Genomic DNA, 25,407 nt, shown 5'->3' on the forward strand with positions numbered 1-25,407 from the left:
GTGCTTAGGGTGGCGGAGTCAAACTGTCAGGACCCAGGCTGCAGAGCACCAATAACCATGCGCAGAGACCAGATTCTATCTAATATCTTTATTAAAGAAATATATAAAGTCAATAAAAACAAGTGTAGAATATAGTTCAGAAGCAGACCTTTCAGGAAAGGCCAAATATAGTCCAGGAAAATATTGTCCAATATAAGATATTAGAGTCCAAAGTTATAATCCATTAACCGAAACACACACTTTGCCAAGCAATAGTGTGGGGAGATGACAAGGTCTTTTAGTCCATTGAAGCTTGACAACAAGGCTGGATCATGAGCTTGATTCTTGGCTGGATCAAAGACTTGAAACGTGGCTACGTGAAGCATGAAACAAGGTCCGTGGCAAAACGTGAGACAAGGCAAGACTTGGAACTAGATCCGGGAAGCAGGGAACAAGGAATACGAAGTCCACACACGATCTCTCTCTCAGGCTGATCAACTGACTCCGCAAGGTTCCCCTTGCGGCAAAACCCCTATGTAGGGTCTTGTTTCCCGCCAACAGAACACTTTCCCTGGAGAACAAGAAGCGAAACCCAACTCTGACCAGATGCATGACTCCTTAGAATTTCCCAAGGGAAGCAGACTTAATCAGCTAGTTGTTTGGCAGCGATTCTGAGACTCCGGCGATTAGCCTCCCTGACTCCTCTATCTCTATTATAATTGTCCTTTCGGGAAAACGGGGGAGAATTCTGCCCAAAGCTTGTTTGGGTAACTTCCTGAGGACAAACATCCTCCAGGTGGAGAAGCTCCGTTTCAAACTGAACCGGTGGAAATCCCATGTTTTCCTCCTCGTCTGCCTCAATAGCACTAGGAACGGGACTACAAGGCCCATGAGACATCACATTATCTGAGTCCACACTGCCATACAATCCAGTTCAATGTGGATTTTATAAAGCTGTGTGGAAAGGGCCTTAGAGCTTAGTAGTCTTTATTCCTGCCCTATCCCTTGTCCCACTCTAATTTTAGCAGTATGTTCATCCCTGTAAACACAATCAGAGAGAAAGAGAAACAAGATGTTTTTAGAAGCTAGACAAAAATGGATTTCTAGGCTTAGATACTTTTCAAGCAGAATGTGAACGAGGATCCCAAGTTCTATTTTGTGGTCTGCATACTTAAGATAAAGTTTATCTGGAGATAAAAAGACCAACAGGCATCTAATAAACTTGTAAAGTGTTCCATATGCAGTTGCCACACCACCAGTGACCTAGTAGATTGTGCTCTACCTCATATACAGTATTTTTGAAAAAGTAAACAGGGATCAGTTATTTCTCCTGCAACATAAAATCTGATTACGTGATGCTTTAATGAAGGTGCACCTGAAAATGTGAATTTTATCAGAAAAGACTTTGAAAGTTTCTTGATGAATGATAAGGTTTCCTGGTGAATGAAAACAAAAACTTCTGTCTTAAATATACTACATTGGAGAAATAATAAGATAGAGCAGGACAGAGCAATAGCTTATTGTTCCTGCTGCTCTCCCTCTTACAGGATGCTCTGTTCTCCTTGTCCATCCCCCCTTCACCCATTCCTCCTCTGCCCCATCTCAAGGTGCTAAGCATTCTGACACTACTACACTCGGTTTTGAACAGTCCCTCTGTGTGCTGGAGTATCCATGTTGTTTCTCAGATGCCTTATCTTGGTTATACAGTTGGCATTCAATTTTTGCAGGCTTGACTTTTGTGGATTTGATTTAAATGTTCTCGCTATTCTTCCAGTATGCCTCTGTGGTCAACTGTCCACAGAGTCATGCTGGAAAACTTACGTAGAGAGAACATCTCTCTAGGAATTTCTAGGTCCTCCAATGCAATTTAGTGCTCAACATCCAGCAGGGATTGACCACAAAGTAATGTTGGAGGAGTTAGAGATTCCTGAAGAGGTGTTCTCTCAGATAAAAAAAAATTTTATTCAGTTTTTTTCTATTTTGCAGGGATTCTGAACCTCTAACCCCTTCTGCATGGGTCCTGAATCTCATATGTATACAGTGAACTTCTAACCCCACCTGACTGTACAGCAGCTGTCACCACTTGCCGCCTGAGTTCATTATATACATAGGAAGGAGGCCTGGCAATAAAAAGCTTTCACGTGGCGTTCAGTGCCTACCTCCCCTTTCTTTCTTGCCTTCCTTCAACAATTAGTTTGCATGCTGTACCTACTAAGTATGTGTAGTTATTTGCCTGTTAGTAATTTTTACCCTTCCATAGAAATAGGGGGAGAGAGATTCACAGTTGTATTAGTTCCCAAATGTATAAAATGTTTGATACTTATACATTCCCAGAACCATTTTGCTTTTAGGAAATTCCTGTTAAAACAATTAGATGTTTAAACTCTTCTCATAGCTCTGTCTCTTTCTTCCTTCCTCCCTTTTTGATTACTCCATTTTAGTCCCTCCCCTACTTGATTATGACTATCCTCGGGTATCCTTTCTCCCCAATTTCCCTTCACCTAAAAAATTTGTGGTACTATTTAAGTTGCACCTCCATTAATATGGGAAGACTTGAAGCTTGTAAAGAGATTTCCAAGCAATTTATGGCTATCCAATGACATCTCCTATAAAAGATTTTTTTTAAGTAAAGAAAGAGCAAAATATATTAGGGTGGCATATGGCATACAATAAAATCACCATAGGATTGTCTTAGTGTTAGTGCTTTCATGTTGGCGGCGTCTGCTGGTATGTACTATATTTGTTATAATTTCAATGGCTACTTGCTTGATGGTAATAATGTAATTGAAAACAGTACCTCACAAAAATGTTTTTAAAATATACAAAAAAGAACATAGAATTCCGACAACAGTAGAATATTTCCTAGCTTTGGGTCTCTTATATGACTGGAAAAGTATGAACTTTGTGAACATGCCGAGGTTAAAATGCATCAGACTAAAAGTAACCTATGTAGACTACAGTGGACTCACATAAATATAATATATAATACATAATATAAAGTAATACAGTGTATTAATATCTCTGTGATACAGATGTTAGCGGCAAGTGTTGCTGGATATGAATAAAGTTGACATGCATAATATATTCCAAAATGTCTGGTGTCAAATTGTGGATGATGATGCTTTGCTTATCATGGTGTCATTGGATTAGGGATGGGAATCATGCAGCCCTCAAGATGTTGTTTGACTGTAGCTCCCAGCACACCTCACATTTTGTAGGACTGCTGAGACATTTTGTAGGACTGCCTTCATGTGGAAGGCAGCATGATTTTCAATAATCTATAAATGTGGAAGCTTCCAAAACAACTAATGTCACTTGTGTCCACAGTATCTTGAATGCACATCAGTTCTGTCTGATTTTAGAAGCCAAGCAAAATTGAATTTGGTTAGTAGAAGTTCTTCAAGTACTGCTAGAAAAGCATCCTGTCTGTAAGCCCGATGAGCTATTTCTATCAGCATAGTAAGCAAGACTGGTCTAGATGGATCAATAATCTAACTCAGTATAAGGCAGCCTCCTGTGTTCTCTAATAGCCACCTAAAAGAGCATGCTTTCTATAAACATGATATATGAGCATTTTTCCCATCACGCGAATGAGGGTTGCTACGTGGTTGAGTTATTGGACTACAGTGGTTTTTAGTTGTGGTTGCTGGTTTTATATATCTTGTGGTATACACAATGTAATCTTGTGGATTACAAAATATTATATGGTACATTGTGAACATGAAAGAGCAATCATTGGGCTCTATGGATTCCAAGGCCATTGATGTGTCCTTGTAAAGTGTAGAGGGTGAGAAATATTTCAATGAATTGCCCTCTAGGAACACAGTATTCAGACTAATGTATCCGTGGGGAATGTGTTCCTGGACTTCACAGATATACATAAAACTATGGATAATAGCGAACCCAATTGAAATGAAGGCCTTCCAGCTCAAGAATACCATAGTGTCATGAGAGGCGATATTTGGTTAGAAGTGAATAAATGAAACCTCAGGTACATACACAAAAAATATGGAAAAAGCATGATCAATGGTGGAGTGGAGAAATTGCTGTTGTGTTCTTGGCTTTTGCAAAATGTTGGTGGCTGTCATACCATTGCTTATTCCATATATTTGCAAACAGCAGTCTCCCTCTGAAAAGGTGAAAATACTAACCTTCTGCCACTGTCAGGAGTGACTCACTACCCTTTTTCATGACTCTCGCTGATGCATTAAGATTATCCTTTTCTAAACTGCAAAGACAGGTTCACTCCTTTTGATGGCCATGCTGAGGAACAAAAAAAAAAAAAACTTGGCCACTATAACCATACCCAAGGCACACATTCTTGCCCTTTTCTTCACATCACACCTGTTCCTTTTTCTGTCTCCAGGTATGGAACTAGAAAAATAATTTTTACACCCCGAGTTGCCTCTTTCCCAATGTGCTGCACAAACACATACAAAAACCGAGCACTTCAGTTGTTTATATTCCATTTGACTCAGGGCTCTTATATACTGCCATATAAAATCCAAGTTATCTGCAGTGTAGACTCAAACGAGGGCTATCCAGAAAGTACATTACATTTTGTAATTAAAAATTGACAAAGTAGAGGAGAAAATATTTACCATATGCAGTTGAAAGCCACACCCAAATGCCACATCTCACGTAGTTGCCATTCAAATCTAGGCACTTATCATAGCGATAAATGAGCTTGGAACCTTCCCCACTAAATTCTGCCGCCTCCGTCGTCAACCACTTGTTTCCAACAATGGGGGCGTGGCTGGCAACACAGCATTTTGGCGATGCTGCACAGCTGCGGGAAGGGGGAAGGGTTGACGACGGAAGTGGCAGAATTTAGTGGGGGCCCTGGTGGCAAAGTGTTAAAGCGCTGAGCTGCTGAACTTGCGGACCAAAAGGAATGAGCGCCCGCTGTTAGCCCTAGCTCCTGCCAACCTAGCAGTTCGAAAACATGCAAATGTGAGGAGATCAATAGGTACCGCTCTGGCGGGAAAGTAACGGCGCTCCATGCAGTCATGCCGGCCACATGACCTTGGAGGTGTCTACAGGCAACGCTGGCTCTTCGGCTTAGAAATGGAGATGAGCACCAACCTCCAGAGTCAGTCACGACTGGACTTATCGTCAGGGGAAAACACTTTACCTAGTGTACTTTCTGGATAACCCTCGTATAATCCAGTTCAAATCAGATAATCTGGATTATCTGTTTTGATTATATGACAGTGTAGAAGGGGGCTATATCTTTCACCCTTCCTGCTGAACGCATTCTTCAGCTCCTTTTTCCATATTGATCAATAAACATGTACGGGTTTTAGTTGGATCTGTTGAAAGGACAGTTTCCCCTAAATCGCATAAGAGAGGAGATATACTTTCTCAAGGGTAGTTGGCCATGGCTGATGGTTGAAAAAGGACAAAAAGTAAAGGTTACATATTTAGTTACCTTCTGCCTTGAGTGCTCTGGCGTATTAATTGGGATGATTGTGAGATGCTCTAGCTTTGTCGATTTGAGCTGCAGCTTTATTTCTTGGCTCTTGCACATCTAAAAGATGCCAATTTTAAAGTAGCTCTGTAGCAGTTAGTTGTCATTTTCAGATCAGAAGACTTATTTCAGTCACAACTTTAAACAAACCACAGTATGTCACTCAAAATCCCCTTAATGCTTAAGCAGTACTTCATTTTTCAATTATGTTTTCCAGACTTAACACACATACCAGGCGCAAAGCCATCCATAAAGCTTTGTCTTCATTTTTTAAAGACATAGCAACTTTGCATTTTCAAGTTTCCTTTACTATTGTTCATGGCAATACCATTTTCTGTGCGGACCTGTAGTGATAAAGATGGCAAAGTTGATTTTTTAAAAAGAAAATAACAGTAGCTGTCATTTTACAGGAATGGTTATGTCTGACATTTATTTTTGTAAGAGTGACTGGCCAGAACATTACCAGCAATGTGCAAGTAGACAACTGACAGGCAACACAAACACCTCCTATTCAAGAGAAAAAAAAATTGTCTTGAGTCCTTTCCTGTCTATCCTCCCCATCCACCCCACCACTTCCTGAACTACATTGAGAAAGCTGATAGTATATTTTATTTTCTAGTTATTTTTCAGTCTTTAGTAATCAAAGGAGAGAGTTCTGGAGGACTGAAAATGTACCCTTGAGAGTGAGTAGATGTTAGCGTGATAATAATTGTGAAGTGCTACATGCCACACATTAAATGTTGACCTCCTTTCCCTTTTAAGACAGAAGGGCCCATCTCACAATATGTGATTAAGAAGCAACATTATTCAACACCGACACGTATTATGCATTATTATTTAATATTGCTAAACACTGACAATGTAGTTTCTTTTTGAAGGAATTGCTCTTTATCTGGACTTGGTTAGTCACACTGAAGAGCATTAAAAAGCAGCCTTTCATGTGAACACAAATTAATTTCTGTCTTTGTAATTATCTGTGTGTCATTTTCAGGCTTTCTGTTCCTAATATATGAATGCATTGAGTACTTCTAACTCTCTTCATCAACCCTTTCTTGGCTGCATGTAGAATGCTAACACATAAAATACTGTTTTTGAAATAATGAACTGCACACTGAATTGCTGTATATGCAGGCCTAATCATGCAAATGAGGCATGATGATTTTTAAAAAAATCTTGCAGACAGATACGTAAAAAATATTTCAGAGTAAATTCAGCTTCTTCTATCCAGATGGCACAATCCTTGGTCAAACCATCTGGTGGAAGTAGAAGTATAGTATGTGAGTTTTTGCCATCTCAAGATTAAATACTGCACAACACTGTTATCTCATTTGAATAGAATAAGAAGCATTGCAGTGTCTAGAGTTTTCTTTTGCAATTCATTTTACAGTGCATTGTGATATACTGTATTTATGTTCCCTACTGTGAGCTTGGCCTGTTATAAAAGACATTTTATTTCCTTGAATAGTATTTTTCCCTCTTGTACAGCTGTAGTCTATTTGACTGCATGGTCACAACTATATTCTTTCAGTGCTTATATTATTGTTAGTATTTGTTTACTTTTACAGTTCATATTTCCTTTTAGGGTTTATTGTATTTTAATCTCTATGTTGAGTGTAGAACTTTAAAAACATAAAAATTCAAAGTGCCAGCAATGGAAATGCAAATATAGTTGCAACATTAAATTATATTAAAAGCATCGGAGAATAGTAATGTTTTCGGATTCTTTAGAAAAGTTAGTTTGGAGGGAGCTTGAAGAAGCAGGTGAGAGAAAAGGAAAGGCATCAAAATTTAGAAGATCTGGTCCTATTATTTTGAGGAGGGAACTTCTAAAGGTCAATTGTGCTTTTGTTTTAGTTGCTAGCCTGCCAGTTCTTCAGGTGATTTCAAATGATAAGGCTCTAAATTATAAGATTTGAACTTCATTGATGGCACAGTAGCAAATTGGTAGTCAGTGCTGTTTTTTTTCTATTGGCAAAATACATTGCCTGGCATCCTTTCGATTAGTTCCAATTAGAGTTGACTCATTGAATGGTAAGTTAACACATAGATGAATAGATTTAGTGATTCTATTCTAGCAAGGGCTAAAAAAAAGTAGGTGATTGTTAATATTGTAATACATAGGACTGATATCCACGTGATCATTTATCTATATCTCACAAAATATATGTTCACATTAGGCATTTTCCAGCATGACTCTATATTATTCTTGGGCTGGATATACTTCATTTCAATAAGGTTCACTATTATCTGTGGTTTTGAATATCCATGCGAAGTCAGATTTTGGTTTTTTCAAATTTTTGAATATCTATATTTGCATATACATACATAATGGAGAAGAGAACCAAGTCTAAATGTGATTTCACTTATGTTTCATATACACATAGCCTGAAGGTAATTTTATACATTATATTTTTTATAATTTTGTGCATGGAACAATGTTTGTGTACAGCAGAACCAGCAAAAAGTAAAGGTGTAATTATCTCAGCCACCTGTGTCTACAGTTTTGTATTGTGGTGTACATGCAGTCCCTGAGTTACAATCATCCTATTTATATATGACTCCTAGGATATTATCACATTAGGAAATACTCAGTTTCTATCAGTATCCATCCCGTAGGTTTTTCTAAATGAATTCATACTGAATGCAGACGGAATGCATACTGACCCCATCACACCCAAATACTACAATTCTTACCTTTAAAAAATGTTGCACTTTATCCCATTACACCTTGGAAGGATGGCTTCTCCCAATCTATTTGAAAGACTCCCTACGTCACTCCTTGACCTTTTTTTTAAAAAAAAAAATCTAAATCTGCACAGTTATGTTTTATTTATTTATTATTTATTCAAGGCATTTTATTTTAAATACTACAAATAGAATATCATCTGGAAATACTCTGTTTCTGTGATGTTTTGCAGATGGATTTCAGCGGTTACCAGCAGGATGGGGCAAACATCATGTGATGTGATCCATTGGAAATAGTTCTCAAGCAGTCTCAGAAACAGGAGTATTTCCTAAGGTGATGAGGTCCCTAGTTACCAAAAGGGCTGAGACAGCAGGTAGTGAGAGAAAATCTATCTCTAGGAAGGAAAATTCACTCTTGTAAAAATTATGGTAAAAAGGTGTCTCCACTGAAGCTTTATCACCAAGCCTCGTTTCCATGGCAACCCAAAATTTTCAAAAGCCAGTTATCACAGGGACAGAAAGCGAGGTGAAATCTTCTGAACAGGGGCACAGACAAGGGTTACAGGGGTGTTAAGCCTTTCCTATGCTATCCAAAATTTCCTATGCTATCCAAAAAAATTTTTTAAAAACTTTTAAAATGTACGTATTCCAACTTACATACACAATCAACTTAAGAACAAACCTACAGAACCTATCTTGTAGGTAACTTGGGGACTGCCAGTAGTTCAGATTTAGAAATTTCAGACAAGAAGTGCTCAACTTAGAATCATAGAATCATAGAATAGTAGAGTTGGAAGAGACCACATGGGCCATCCAGTCCAACCCCCTGCTAAGAAGCAGGAAATCGCATTCAAAGCACCCCCGACAGATGGCCATCCAGCCTCTGCTTAAAAGCCTCCAAAGAAGGAGCCTCCACCATGGCCCCGGGGAGAGAGTTCCACTGTCGAACAGCTCTCACAGTGAGGAAGTTCTTCCTGATGTTCAGGTGGAATCTCCTTTCCTGTAGTTTGAAGCCATTGTTCCGTGTCCTAGTCTGCAGGGCAGCAGAAAACAAGCTTGCTCCCTCCTCCCTATGACTTCCCTTCACGTATTTGTACATGGCTATCATGTCTCCTCTCAGCCTTCTCTTCTGCAGGCTAAACTTGTATCATGTAGCCAGCTAGCTGTTCTGGTCTAGCTGCTGACGTTCTTCAACACTAAGTAATGAGGAACTTCTATTGGACACTATTACTTCTGTTTCCACTGGCAGCTTAAATTAGTTTACTAAAATTGAAAAGAGACTCATAACATTTTATATTAATAAAAACAAAGTTAAAATATGAACTATCAATACAACTAAAAGCTTTAAAACATACCCATTAAAAGCAAGAAATAAAAACATTACAGTGTACTTTTAAAAACCCTTTTCTTAAAACACAGTCTGTTCTCCTGGGCTTGCTGAAATAAATTGAACACCAGCAGAAGAATGCCATGTAGTAGAGCAGTCTAGCTTCTGCAGTGGGAATTCAAGAATTTGTGAATCTCTTCTGCTGCATTCCTAGCAGATGTGTCTTTGAGGGTGACAGGACAGGGAGCAGGACCTCAACCAAAAATTTTGAAGCCCATGCAGGCTCACATAAAAGATTACACTCCTTCAGATAACCTATATCTGGGCCTATAACTGTGCCCAGAAACTATTAGCCTGGGGAGCTGTGGTAGTAGGGAGTCCCATGCATCCTGTAACCAGTCCCAATCAGATCTAAGATTGCAGCCATTTGAATTACCTTCAACCACATCCTTAGACTGTGAAAATTGAAAAGTATTCATTGTAAATCCCACAGTTAATTGTGGGTTTTATTCGCTAGTAATATGTTACTAAAAATAGAAGTGTGATTATAAAATATTTCTTAAATGAAGTACACTAGTCAAAACTAAAAAAAATCAGAAAGTGAGAAGTCAGTAGATTAGTTTTATGTTTTTAGTTAGTTTTTCTTTTGTATGTACATTTTGTGTATTGGTTTAGTTTAATAGTTTTTTTAGTTGTAGGTGTTTTGAAAAAATATTTGTTTTTGTGAGGATACTGTCAATTGGTTTGGTGTAATTTGTTTCTTTGTGCATGACTTTGTTTATATGATGGTAAGTTTGTTTCATTGAATAAAAATTAGTTTTAAAAAAGTATCAACTATCAATTTAAAAGCAGGGGCTAGTACTAATCTTAGTATTCAATTCAAAATGAATCCAGGCAATTTTATCTACAAAATGCTGAGCAAATTCTTCAGAGCAGGCTATGAAATACTCAGTGGTGTCACTAGGGGTGTGTGAACCCCGCCAAGTGACACTATCAGAAGGGGTGACACCATTTTTTTGCAGCATTTGTTTTTGTTTTAACAACATATCCATGCAGTTGGATATTTCCACAAAAATAATTTTCATCCAAAATAAGGTGTTTTTCAGGCACTGTTAACATTTTATTTGAGGAAAAGTACTGGTAGTGGCAAGTTGTGCAATGTGGAAAGAATTTGTTTTGATGGGGGGGGGGGTATTCAACTTGTTTACTTTTGATTTCCAGGGACATAAAGGAAAGCTTAGAAGAATGAAACACTGGTGTTTGAGGAGTATAAAGCTACAGCTGTCAACAATAAATTTGTCATTTCATGATGTCAAAATAAATTTGTTGCAGATATTCCCAGTAATGTGTTTCAGGAAGAACATAGAACTGTTTGTTCATATCATTTGGTAGCATGAGGCTAAGAACCCTTTTCAAATGTGTTTTCAAATGTGGTAGACAAAGAATGGATGGATCTTTATTAAGTTCATTAGGAAACATTGAAAAACAAGAGATGTGACCGGAAAAACGGGAAAGTGTCTTTGTTTAAAGGAATCTGGTTTGCAAACAAAAATTGGTTGAACATCTCTTAGCTGAAATGCTTGAGGTCAAAAGTATTTTGGATCTGTGGTACAGAGATGAGCTGTAATGTAATACTTTGAAATTTTACTCATGAGTGAATTGTCAGTCCTTGTTGCATGTTTTTCACATTATAATTTTGTTAGAACTTGTTGTTAATATATATTGATACATAATATATATTGAGTGGGGAGCAAATCTCCAATAAATAAACTAGCAGGGAATAGAAATGGAAAACAAGGGAAATGCAGTGTAAAGTAGTGCATTGTTGGCATATCATTGGACTGTTGCAAGAATAAACTGAATAATGAAGTGTATTTTTTTGTACAGTGCTGAATGGTATGGTGTGATGTGACATTCCCCCCATACATTGGGGCAGCAGTTCCAGTCGCAATGATGTTTTGCATTGAGATTGTTTTTGGAGACTTGGCTGCATATTAGCACATGGCTGATGTACAGCTGGCCGGCAACATTTTACTAACTGCATGAGTGAATGCTTATGGGCTTACAGTTGATGTAGAATTGACAGTGATGTGTAGCACATTTTATCCCAGATGACGAAAGGATAATTGGTGACAAGATAGTGCTGTTATTTTACCTGTTTCACTCATTAGTTTGTTAACGCTTGTGTGGTTGATTTGAGGGGAAAGGATGCTTGCAGAGGTTTTGTGGATTGGCTTTCTCTTATACTGACATAAAGCTTGAAATTGCAAGTACTGCAGAATTAAAATTCAGGTGAAGAATAAGGGAAGGAGGATGTGCAGATTAGATTGCCTTATTTGAATAGTATTTAAATCTTTTAATACTGCGTTTTCTGTGTGTCTCATATGCATATAGAGTCATGTTCATTTATAGTCTTTTCTAATCGGTTGTTATGGAGTAAATACCAAATCTATAAATAAAGAGCAGACCTTTGTAAATCAAATGACAAAAATAATCTTACAGAGAGGAGAAAAATCCCTGTGACTATGTAGCAATTTTCAGAAACACTTTGAAAATAATAGATCTTAGAAAAAGAAAAAAGATAAGAAAGTGTTTTATCCCTCCTGGTGCCCCCCAAAAAATATGGAATATTTGAGCTATGATCCACTTTTTATTACTAAATATGATCAAGTCACCAGGATTTGGCTTCTTTCCTTCAGTTCTGTATGGGGAACGAATCCAGTTTGAATGTGTATTTTTGGGGAACAGTCCTCCAGATGTTGCTGAGCTATAACTTTCAGCGGTCCTAACAAATAAAAAGAAATGTTGGGCATTGCAGCTCAACAACCTTTGGAAGACTGTACCATATGGTAAAATCACTTCAGTTAAATTTGTCAGCATAACAATTGTGGCTTATATCCACAATTGGTTATATAATTGGGTTAATCCCAATTAAAGTGTACCAGTTGAACACCTTGTTCAAAAGTGAATAAATTCATAAGTAAATCCCATTGATTCAGTGGCTCTAGTTTAGTTTTATGTTTAAATTCGGGCCAATATGTGAAGAAGACTGCAAATATCCATTAGTTGCAAACTATTTGAAGACATACAACTATAACAATTTGAGATGAAAGTCAGGGCTAGTTTACACTGTCACTTAATGTGGAATACCAATTCCTGTACAGGCAGTCCTCAAGTTATGAACAAGGTATGTTCTGTAGGTTTGTTTTTAAGATTAATTTGTATGCAAGTTGGAACAGGTAAATTTTAAGTGTAACCCCAGCCATGTATAGGGATAGCATAGGGAAGTGTTGATACCCATATGGTGTTTGTTTTGCTGTCTGTGCCTCTGTTCAGAAGATTTCACTTCACTTTCTGACCCTGTAATTGGATTTTGAAAAATTTGGCTTGTTGTGGAAACAAGGATTTGTGATAAAGCTTCAGTGAGACACCTTTTCCCCATGATAACTCACTCAGGAGTGAATTTCCCTTCTGAAGTGCAGATTTCTCTCACTTCCTGTTGTCTCACCCCATTCTTAACTATGAGTCGTTTGTAAGTCGGATGTTTGTAGTGCGGGGACTACCTGTACTTGCTCCAGCTCAAATTTGTTTAACACCTTAGGTGTTTAGGTAAACTGAAGAAGCTGAAAGAGCTGTTAGTGCTAAGCTTGCTTTCTTGGTATGCCTTCTTTCTCATGTTGAAGTTATGTTGTTATTGTATCCTGCTGCTGCTGCTGTATCCTTTAAACATGTTGGTGTTATATTTTGAATAGAAGAGGCACTGCATGACTTGCCAACTTTCATAAATGAAAAGGTAGACTCGCAAAAATGTCATATCCTCTTCTTTTACAGCCTTGTTTTTCATTAAATTTAGCATTTAATTAAAAATTGTCTGCCTCATTTTTTAGGTTTCATACATGAAAACTATATTTGGGATTTTGGGCACTATCATTTATTTATTTTTTTCGCTGAAACTGTTTCTTCTCTTTCTATTTATTTGCCTCTAATGTTGCATCAATTAAAACCTACTTAGCTATTTCAAAACATTTTCTGCAAGTCCCCTCAGCAAGTATTTGCATATATAATTGAACTTATCTTCAGGGAATCTGGCTTAGTAGCCCAAGGCCTAGCTGTAGCCATAAGAGGCAAGAAAAATTTGTATAATGCTGAACTGAAAAATCTGGGGCAAAGAGATCCCTGTAATATTTACAATAAGAATGTGTTACACACAGAATTTCATCAGCTGCAGGGGAAATGTACGACCCATCATTTAGTCTTTGGTTCCACTAATTGTTCTCTCATAGAGCTGAATGATGCAAAACTGAGTTCAAGTTGTGTTGTCAAAGGCTTTCATTGCCGGAATCACAGGGTTGTTGTGCCTAATGAGTTCCTTTTTGGTGTTCTTCCCCTCCCCATCATTTTTTTTTCAAAGTTGCAGTTTTTCATAGCAGCAGGGTTTCACCTAACTGATTTCTTAGCAGGCATAAATAGCAGAATGAGATGAGGATATAATTTGGAGAACATTTCCTGTTGAGGCACATCAATTTGAAATAAACACTAAAACTGCAGAAATGAACAGTAAATGTATTTATTCGGTATCCTGCTCCCCTTCAGTGTTGAGGAGCATGTGTTTGAAAATAGGAGTCTGGTATTGAAATGGAAGTCAGCACTTAGGTATCTAAACGAACACTCAAAACCTCAATTGTACAGCACTCCATGGAAACTGCTTAAGTAACTTGAAATTACAGAAATTTTGAAAACGTCATTCATCTTAAGTTGCTAAAATCATCAAGTACTTTGGCTTTAGATGGCATCTGAATATAGAGAAGGGAATGAAGGAATCAAATGTCAAGCTTAAGAATGCATATAAAATGGTTTTCTTCCATAGGATGAATCTTAATTCTTCCCAGCTATGTCATGTAAAGTTTATAAAACTGGTTCAGTCTTTCCTCTTCATCCTTTCTTCCAATAGTCTCTTTATTTTGCAATTCCTTCCTGGAGCCCCTGGTGGCACAATGGGTTAAACCCTTGTGCCGGCAGGACAGCTGACTGAAAAGTTGGCAGTCTGAATGCGGTGAGCGGGGTGAGCTCCCATCTTGTCAGCTCCAGCTTCCCATGTGGGGACATGAGAGAAGCCTCCCACAGGATGGTCCTTTCAGATGGCCAATTCTCGCACACCAAAAGCAAGCATCTTGCAGTTTCTCAAGTCGCTCCTGACACACACACAAAAAAACCCTTCCTTTCTTTTAATACTTTTTCATTGGACAGCTATATTACTGATGTGAAATTTGGTGGAGTTGTTGCAGTGTAGGACTGGCAGTAAAATTACAGACCTCCTCCTCCCCCCATCCACCCCATGCTCAGTCCTAAAAAAAGTGAGTACAATTTTCAAACAGCTCAGTTGCTCCAAGTGAAACGTCCCTGTGTTTCTTAAAGCCATTTGCACCAATGTGTTTGGAGTCTGATTGGTAGGCAGCTTTTCAGTCTGCCAAAAATAAGAATGAGGATAATTCTGAAATGTATTTTCATTATCATCACATCACACTCATGGGGATATTTTAGGAATTACAACAGGTGCATGGGCACACAGATTTCAAGAAATGGAGAATGCAAAGCAACACGAGAAATTTGAGGCATGAAGAGAGAAGCTTCAGGAAAGTGTTTGGAAATAAAATGGTTACCAGAGTGGCTCTGAGTTACATCCATGAAATTTATTTATCACTGTGGCTAATCTGGTGGCTAACGGTTTCCAGAAGAAGAAGAAAAAAGTATGTCCTTTCTATCTCCAGTTGAGTTGGCCTTGGTATTCTTATGAATTAGATGTTTGTGCTTAGGGACAATGGATTTTGAAAGTTATGGCTTGTTGTGGAAACAAGGATTGCTGATAAAGCTTCAGTGGGGATACCAGGAAGGCCCGGATCTAATGGGGTATCTAAATAATTCGGGACAAAGCAAGATTTACCTGCTTTGTCTTAAATTACTTCACTTTTACCTGAGGTGTTGTTTGGATGCCTCGGGAAAATCCAACAGGGCCGGGAACAAGCATTTGAAGCCTGTAATTATCCAAATGGGGCCAATAAACTCAAAATCTGGCAAAGGCAGAGTTTTGGTAGATAGTTTGTCTGAGGACATGATATGTAGATCCTTTTTAAAAAGTTTTACATCTTACCTCCCCTATTACAGACCAGGTTTGCACCTGTATTTAACCTTTTATCTTAAAAATACTATTATTATTTGAGGAATGTTAAATTCTTTTACTCTGTTCACATTTCACCAGTTACAAATGTTTCCAGATAGAGTTGTGGGTGATGACAGCCAAGCTAACCTTTCAATTATATTACAGTGATGCACTTTTCCCTAAGTTGGTGCCAACCAGAAAATGTATGTTATATCGACCCTGTCCGTGCATCTCTGTAAAAACTGGGGAAACCTGTATAATGTTTTATGATCAGCTTTGGAATTGTTTGGAAATTTTGTCCAATAAAAAATATGGAAACCAAACTACTGGTCTGAAATGAGCTGAAAGATATATTTTGTCAGTTCTGATCCAACCACATCGAGTACTAATCAATTTCTAAGCACAATGTAAAGTGTTCTGGCTTCCCTTTAAAATCCTTTTACTTGGGTAGCTGAAGAAAAGTTTTCTGTGTTGTGACATCATAGATTAGGAATGCTTTCCCCACAATCTTGAGTTTGGTGATCTTTTAAAAATGTATCTAGATGCAACAGTGAAACTATTTGTTGTTGCTATGGGTTCTTCAGATCAACTCTCTTTGATAATCTCAGACTACAAAGTGGGTAGTAAAATGTTTGTAAAGTAGTCTAATAAAATTTGTTTTGTCTACTTAGATTTTGCCTTTCCAAAAAAAAAGTTCAAGGCACATTATGAAGGAAGCAACTTCAGAAATTATACATAAACATATTACACTAGACTTCTTATGTCTCTCACAGAAAAAAAACATAAATATAGGTAGAGAATGGCCAGAGAAGATCTTACACCTCCTCCAACTCACAGTGCACAGACTAGAGCAGGGGTCCTCAAACTTTTTAAGCTGATGGCCGGTCCACAATCCTTCAGACTGTTGAGGGTCCGGATTATCATTTGAAAAAAATACAAACAAATTCCGATGCACACTGCATATGTCTTATTTGTAGTGCAAAAACAACAACAACAACAACAACAACAACAACGAAAGAACAATACAATATTTAAAAATAAAAACAATTTTAACCAACATACATTTATCAGGATTTCAATGGGAAGTGTGGTCCTGCTTCTGGCCAATGAGATAGTCAAGTTAATTAGGGTTGTTGTTGTTGTTGTTGTTGTTGTTGTTGTGTGCCTTCAAGTCATTTCAGACTTTGGGTGAGCCCAAGTCTAAAATTTATTTATTTATTTATTATTTACTGCATTTATTTACTACATTTGTATCACACCCTTCTCACCCCAAAGGGGACTCAGAGTGGCTTACAAATTATATGTACATACCATGTATTATATTATTAGCATAGCACAATATTAGCATTATATATTACTATATTGAACTATACCACTATACTGTAATATTATTAGTAATATTATATGTAATATAGAATATATAATTAATATTATTATATAGTATTATTATTAGTGTTATATTGTATTACATTATAATATTATTATCAATATTATATGTATATAGAATATATTATATTATAAAACTGAGGGCGTGGGCCAGGTAAATGACCTCGGAGGGCCGCATCCGGCCCCCGGGCCTTAGTTTGGGGACCCCTGGACTAGAGAAGCCACAAGTATTGCAGTGTAGAGAAAATAACCGAGGCAAGTCTCCGTAAACAAAAAGTATTCCATATGTGGATTCATGAATAAAAACAATGTTTGCATATACTTCAAAAATTTGTTTACTTGTAACTTTTATTCTTTTTTCCCCATTGATATGAAGCACCTCTGAGTAATCCTGAAGTGTTTCATACTACATTGTAGGGGTCAGAGGTGCAAGAGCAACTGCACTTCACCCTTGGGGATTGGTGTTTTAATTGTGTTTGTTGTGTTGCCAGAGAAGTGGAGGGGTCCAGAAAGCAGAAAATAATTTGAGAGGGTGAAATTCTTGAATATTTTCCAATAGCACCTTTAATGCTGTGGGGGAAAAAAACAGTCTGTAGCTGCTTTGGGATTTTAAAACACACATATATGCTGGAGCAGTTTACACCAGGGTATACAAATGAAATCATGTATTTTCCTTGACTGCAGTGATGCGAATATGCACATGTTAAAGCCAAAATTGGGTTTTAAGCACACCTTTTAAACACCTGTTTTTCAGCTGTTAACCAAATCAGTGGGCATTTTTGTGAAACATCATTTAGCTACACACAGCCCTTTTATCCTGGTTTCTTCCACGTCTTAGGGCATGTGTGAAAGGTAATTATTTGCTTTGAACTGAGTTATATGTGTCTACACTGTCACATAATCCAGTTCAAATCAGGTATTCTGGATGCTATATGGAAGTGTGTATCCAGACTTTATCACTTAGATCAGAGGGGTTTGGAGGAAGTAGAAACATAGTACGTATAGGGTTCGGTTCTAGATCCAGTTTTGGGAAGCCACTGGGACTCTTGCATATTCTCCACAGATGGCTGGGGGGGGGGGGGGTGCGGGGGCGGCGTAGTACTGTATGTTTATACCTGGGACCTTTTGCTTTCTTGACCACTAGATTACATGTCAAATGCCCCTTCCCTGCTGCTGGCCCATTTCAACTGCCACAGAACATTGGGGATCCTCTTTTCTGAAGAATTCTATCATCCCTTGAGAAAAGGCACACTTGGGTCTATCTGACTTGCCTCCATTGTGGGTGATTACTTTACTGGTTTCCAAGGAGGAAGACGTAATTGTGGTGTAGGAACTGTCATTTGTTTTGATGAGAATTTGAAGTTGTTAGTTTTCCTAAATAGATGAAGAGTATGTATCCATGTTTTTTGATAATTGTTGTATTTTGTCAAGTTGCAGCAACCTGAAGTTACCCTATTGTGGAGTTTTCTTGACAAGATTTGTTCAGAGGGGGTTTGCCTTTCCATTCCTGGAGGCTGACAGAGTGTGACTTGCTCAGGGCCACCCAGTGGGTTTCCATGGTTGAGCAGGGATTCAAACCCTGGTCTCCAGAGCCACAATCCAGTGCTCAAACCACTACACCACTCCTCAATATTTCTATTTTTATATTTCAAAAATATAAATGTGTTCTTGTTGCTTTCCGTGCTAGTTAACAGCTATTAGTGAGTGTGATTTGTACAAAGAAAAGGGTATTCAGACCAATAATTCTTTCTTAGAACAGTGATAGGAGTCCATAAGCACGACCTCCCAAGCCTGCATCTGAATGGCTTCCTATTTTCTTAGCAAAATGTCATGGAGGTGTTTCATTATCTCCTCGAGACATTCTTGTTGCCTTTCAGGACACTGTATTGTGGGTTTTGCTTGTTGTGTGCCTTCAAATCATTTCTGACTTATGGTGACTCCCCCTTCCAAACAAAACTTGCCAAGAAAACTTATCACTGGGTTTTCTTGACAAGTTTTGTTTGCAGAGAAGGGGAGCGCTTTCCTCTGAGACTTGACTAAAGTTACCCAGTGGGTAGTTCTGGCTGGGTAGAAATTCAAACCCTGGTCTCCAACTCATAGGCTCAAATTATTATACTCCACTGATTTCCTATTCCCTTTTCTTGTTCAGTAGATGTGAGACAACTGAATGAGGTGTAGCACTTTATAAAAAGCACCTTTTGTGTGTTACGTCCTTGCTCATCCTAAAGCAGTAAATGGATGTGGATCAGCTGGTGAAAATTGAGTGTAACAAAGCCTGAAGTCATTTTAGTTTGACAAGTAAGCATAGTTCAGATCAAAAGTTAATCCTATCTATAATCTGTCTTAAATGTTTGTATGGTCAAATCAGATATGATAATATTGGCATCATCTGACCATTACTAATGCATATATGAGATCCAGCATGATGTAGTGGCTTCAGCGCTGGGCTACTACTTTGGAGACTAGGGCTGGATCTACACTGCCTTATATCCCAGGATCTAACGCCATATTATCTTCTTTGAACTGTATTATATGGGCTTACACTGCCAGATATTTTGGGATAAGAAGAAAATCTGGTATCAGATCCTGGGATATAGGGCAGTGTAGATCCAGCCTAGGATTCAAATCTCAACTCAGCCATGGGTAAGTCACACTTCCTCAACATGAGGGGAAAATAAAAGCAACCCCTTCCTCAATAAATCCTGCTAATAAAACTTTGTATAGGTTGAGGTTCACATTAGGTTTGCCACCAGTTATAAACAACGTGAAGGCATACAACAGGAAGTTGGGACATTATCACATTGAAAAATACTATGTTTCTGAGACTGTTTGAGAATGATTTCGAATGGGTCCCATTGCATGACATTTGCCCCATCCCATCAGTATTCTGTCAGAATCCATCTGCAAAGCGTCACAGAAATGGATTATTTGCAGATGGAATTCTAATTGTGTTTTTTGAATTAATACAGAGTCTTCTGTTGCTAAAGCGCTGATTTTGTGCGTGATAGGAAAATCTGTATGCATCCCATCAGCAGCAATACTTTTTAAAAGGTCATAGGGTGATGTAGAGAGTGTTTTGAATGAATTGGGAGGAGCTAGCCTTCTGTGGTGTGATGAGTTAAAGCACAGCATTTTCAGATAATAAGAATTGTAATAATGAGATATGATGAGGAGAGTATGCATCCAGATCTAAAAAAAATATGGGACACATACCAATATAAACTGATTATATCTCAATGTGATAAGGTCCTTGCATTTATGTATTGCCTTTTCCAATTCCTTTAAAGTGGTTTATACACTGTTTTTCTATCCAGTTTAGCCTTTCCACAACTTTTTAAAGTAGGTCAATCTGACTTGCACAAGCCAATCCATTGTTTTCTTGCTCAAGGTAGAATTAATGCAGTTCAACACTACTTTTACTGCCATGTCTTAGTCTATTTGTAATAGAACGACCCCTTCCTCCAGTCACCAAGAGTACTAATAGCAAGCCTAATTCAGATTGAAGCCCCTTCTACACTGCCATATAAAATCCAGATTATCTGCTTTGAACTGGATTATATGGCAGTGCAGAAGGGTCCCGAGTCTCATGAGATAAGCAAAATTGTGCCTACACTGCCATATAATCAAGTTCAAAGCAGATAATCTTGATTTTATATGGCAGTGTAGAAGGGGCCTGAGAGTGTGGATTGCAGCAAAGGGTTAAAGCCCTCTGGTCTGGTTAATTTGTTTACTGTGTTCTGTCTTGGAATCAAATTATGTAAACAATTTAGTGTGACATTAGAGCTCCCAGTACAATAGTCTGATTTTAAAATAATACATATATAAACAAATTCAGTCCTTTTTTCTAATGTATTTTGCTAAACATTGTTATGTCTCAAGTAGGGAATTGACAAATGAATTGAAGATCATGGGAAACAGAGCATATGAACTCACATTGTTTAGTCCCGTATTAACTTATATTTCCAGGTTTTTTTCCCTGAGTGATAGAAAACCAGAATGCTAAGTTAATGTTTCCACAAATATGCAATATTACCACTCCCATATTTTGCCTTTCTTTCAAATTTTGAAGCTAATGTAAACTCTAGTTGTGCCTCTCTGTGGAACCTTGAGAGTGTTTTATAACTTTCCAATGAGAAATCATCTCAGCATCCCTCAATTTATATATGGAGGCATATGGAGTAAAATTATATATGCTGGAATAAGCAAATCATTGTAGTGGGAATTTGTGGTTTATGTGTTATACTAATACCCTAAATTACATATAGAACGCATGATGTGTTAACTTTCTTTAAACAAATTATCTCCTGAAATGGGAGATGAATCTACAGATACATCTATTAGTAAGTATTTTAGTTTTCTACATGGTGGGAAAAATCCACTGGAAGTTTTAGCATTCTTAACTACTTTGGGTTTTAGAACACAGTAAATGCACTTGTCTATCTAAAGTTTTTAACTCTAGTTCAGTGTGATGGATTTTGTTGTCAAACAGAAAGTTTCACACTGACATGCATACTGAATATTTCATCATACACCATATTAACATATATTGTTGTCATAATTAGGATTAATTGCTCACTTGGCTCCAACCATAGCATGACACTTTGTCATGAAGAAAACTATTACTTCATTCATTTGCTATGTTCACAGGTGCATAGAAATATATCAAGGTAATGTTTTTAGTAATAAGGTGTGCAATATAAAACATCTGTTTTCCCCTTTCCCCTCACAATTAAATCCAGTGTAGATTCTGATAATTAGTTGTTGAATGAGTATAGGCTAATTTTTTTTTCTTGTCATGTAACTATTCCACATATTTATCTTCTGATCCACTTAACACAGGAACCTCTGAATCAAGTGTTCTGAGGTGTGAGTTCTGTTAACTCAGGACTTTAATAATTAGATGACTATCTTCCAACAGGAAGAAAAAATAAAACAACTGGAATCCCAGCCCAGTCGGCAGCAGTAATGATGCAAACAGCAGCTAGAGTCTAGGGTTGGAAAAATATCAGCATCATATTTTTAGGTGTTGCTGTGCCATCACCCAATTTTGTTTTACTGAATTGTTTGTAGTGTATCTGTATGTTACAGTAGGTATCAGCTAAAACAGCTGAGATTTATTATATCCTGCACTTTCACCAAAAAATTTTGAGGCATACTTGCTCCATCTCATTTTTTTGCTCCATGTAAGAGATCGTGTGCTTGGCTGTACAATATCTGAGGTTGAGTGAATGTGGTTGAGTGAATTGTGCTGCAGCAGTACATCGAGATCTGTATTCGGATTTCCAATAGTAATAAAAAGTGATTTACATCAATTATTCATGTGGCTGATTATCATCTAAATTTGTCGATAGAAAAAAGATTAGGTTACATATCTTGAGCTTTGTAGAACAAATTAGGTGCAATGTTTTCTTTATATGTGTGAGTAAGAAAGGAGGAAAAACATACATTGGTGAGTCCTAAATACAGAAACATTTGGTTGTTGTTTTTTAATCTGTCGGAATGAAAATAAAATCACTTACTTCCCTGTGGCTTTTCTTTCATGTTCACTCACAGAACCTTTTGTGCTTTCTGTTATAGAAAGACTATTTCTTGGATGGATAAATGATGTATAGCCCAGATTATGCATACAAGTCCTACTGGGAAGGAATGATTTATTTCATAATTTTATGATGCCCTTTGGTCTCCGATAACCAGGGCCAAAGGCAGCTATTAATAAAAGTAAATCCAATGGTAATAAAACATTCTGAAACCAAGTGGATATATTTTTACACAATAGAGCGGGTTTTACAAACAGTAGTGAGAAAAACCCAATTGCAGGAAAATCACAGATCTATTGAAAGAGTGCTGCATTTACCTTTTTGAGAGAGAGAAACTGGAGTTCCTAGAGATACTGTTGCTTTTCTTTTCTTCTCCAATATGTTTTTTTTCCTTGATGAAGCCAGTGGAGTTTTGAAAGCTTACATAAAGTATTGTGTGCATTTTGCTTGGTTAGTAAAGATTACACTTTTTATGGGGTTTATTTTTATTTTTCTGTATAGTCAACACAGCCACCTCTGAATAATCTGCCTAGTCTACAGTTTTAAAAAAACATAATAATTAAATCATTGTGGGTAGTTGATTCTATTGCTTTAAGAGATCTGCCTGAACTCAAATTTTTGATTTGTGAATTTTCTGTGTCTTTGGTTTCTCAAAGTTTCAGCCTTTCTTCTCCCTGCAGTAAAGTGTAATCCAGAAAGCTTCCAGACAGCCCAGAAATGGTTTTACAAGTCCGCTTTGGCACGGATTTCTGTCCGTACTCCCACCAAAAAACCCAGACTTTCCCTGGGGGTGTGGGGGCTACATGCTATCCCAATTACAATTGGGATGGCATGCAGCCCTCCCCAAAGCCCCCAAATCCCCCCCCCAAAAAGTAAATAAAACTTAACTAGCCGGCATAACGACCCCAGTCTCCTGGGGGGTGATTTCCTCATGCCAGAAGGACGCAAGGAGGAATGTTATGACGATGAGGTACATTTTGTTTTCTTTTTATGGGGAAATTTGGGGTTCAGGATGAGTGGGGTGGGTGCTGTCTTGGTTTTTTGGGCTCCTAGAGCCCAAAAAACCAAGATGGCTGTGTGGATTCAGCCTGGGAATCACGTGACAGGGCCCACACTTGATAAGACCCGGATCTTACCATAAGATTCAGAGCTTACCAGGTGTTTAATTCGGTTTTACTGAAGGTGTCATTTGGATGCCCCCAGTAAAACTGAGACAGGTCCCAGTTTTTGGACCTGTCGAGACAGCCTTTCATATCAGCAATTCCCTACCAGGACTTCCTCTATTGAAGAAGAAATAAAACAGTGATGGGGGTCACAACATTGGATGGGATTGTGAGGTAGCAGGGAATAGGTGGGCAGTTGTAGTCTGCAACATATATTTTTAGGTTTAGGTTTTGAAAATGTTCTTTCTGCCTTTTGTCACCCCTGTACTCCTCAAGCTGTTTCATTTTTGTTGGTTAATTTGTATTGTGTAGTCCACTCGAAAAGAACGTAACAACCTCTTAAAGTCTTAACAAAATACAGAGGAGAAAAATTAATGCAAAGTCGAGAGCAACATTTTTAAAAAAAAGATATATTCATAATTCTACAACTGTCTAAGATTTTTATCAGCTCCAAAAGAGCTAACGGAGTGGATCTGGCTTATCTCCAACTGCAGGCCTGTGTATGGTTTGGGAATTGACTCATCAAAAGAGCATCTAAAAGACTACCAGAAAATTATCTTCTGGAATGTCTCTTTTATTAGTAGTGCACACCCCATATATCAAGTAATATTCATGCTTTTTAAAAGAGTAAAGTGAGATATGTTCTCTATGTACAGAATGCAAAATTATTTTCAAAATTTCTTATAAATCATAGCATATACTAAAGATGCAGCAAGGGAGTTGTCTTGAATTAGATCATATGGATGGAACTATAGTTGTGGTACATGGAAACCCAAAACAGATTTAAGGAGTTATTCATATCCGGACTAGAGATGTTAACATGTCAGTGAAACAAAACATATATACATTACAGTGAAACAGACCTAATTAACTTGCTTTATTATGTTGTGGAGGAAGGAACATGCAGGCTGCATATGGCCCCACTGAAACGAAAGTACAGCTGAAACAAAAGTGTTCACTTGGATGGCTGGGATAGTGACTTCGTTGCTTTCTGGTAGTTCAGTGTGGACAAATTTGATGTCATGCACAAAATTATTAAAAATAGTGTATAAATTTACCTTCAGGCTATGTGTATAAGACGCATGTGAAACATAAATGTTTGGACTTGGGTCTCATCTCCAGGATATTTCATTATGTATATACAAGTATTCTAAAATCCAAAAATAAAAAAATTCCAAAATACAAAACATTTCCAGCCCCAAGCATTTTGGATTAGGGATACTCAGCATAACAACAAAGTTCATGGGGAAGGTGAATCTGTCTGCTGCTACTGCTCCTCAAACTATCTGGTATGGGCAACTGGTGAGCATTCGTCATGGGTCTGAAATTTGTCTCATTTATTTAATTCGTGTTTTTGTTTCTTGCCTTTCATTTGTATGGCACAGTACAAAAGACTCCACACCAAACAGAAAAAGCAGTGAAATGAAAGAGAAAACAACACAAAAAACCATTTGCTGGGCTGCTTTTCGAGTGCCACGTGGCACTCCCAGCGGGGCCCTGGGGTCATTCCCTGGTTTCCTCTGAGTCCAGTTTGGGCCAATCAGACGAACTGAATGTAGTGACGACTCTGGATATTTAAAGAGCGCATTGTGGGCACGCCTTTCGGAATAGCTGGGTGCTGCTGCTGCTCTGTCCTGCCTGCTGCACTTGTTGTCTGCCTTGCCAGCTACTGCAGCCAGCAGAGAAAAATTTATTCTTGCCCT

The 25,407-nt window shown here is 37.8% G+C and overlaps 1 protein-coding gene across 5 annotated transcripts in view; it reads left to right on the top strand.

Moving 5' to 3' along the window:
• The window catches only part of sfmbt1 (Scm like with four mbt domains 1), a 104,891-nt gene that overhangs the window by 33,605 nt on the left and 45,879 nt on the right, over positions 1–25,407 (top strand). Inside the window, exon 1 of one of the 5 annotated variants that reach the window (XM_062970023.1) lies at positions 18,111–18,393. The exons of the other annotated variants lie outside the window; for them this stretch is intronic. The gene's annotated coding sequence lies outside the window, so the exon portion shown is untranslated. Of the gene's footprint in view, positions 1–18,110; positions 18,394–25,407 lie in introns of those variants that run through there. 5 annotated transcript variants of the gene reach the window in all.

This window comes from Anolis carolinensis, chromosome 2 (assembly GCF_035594765.1).
Source record: "Anolis carolinensis isolate JA03-04 chromosome 2, rAnoCar3.1.pri, whole genome shotgun sequence".
Taxonomy (NCBI): domain Eukaryota; kingdom Metazoa; phylum Chordata; class Lepidosauria; order Squamata; family Dactyloidae; genus Anolis; species Anolis carolinensis.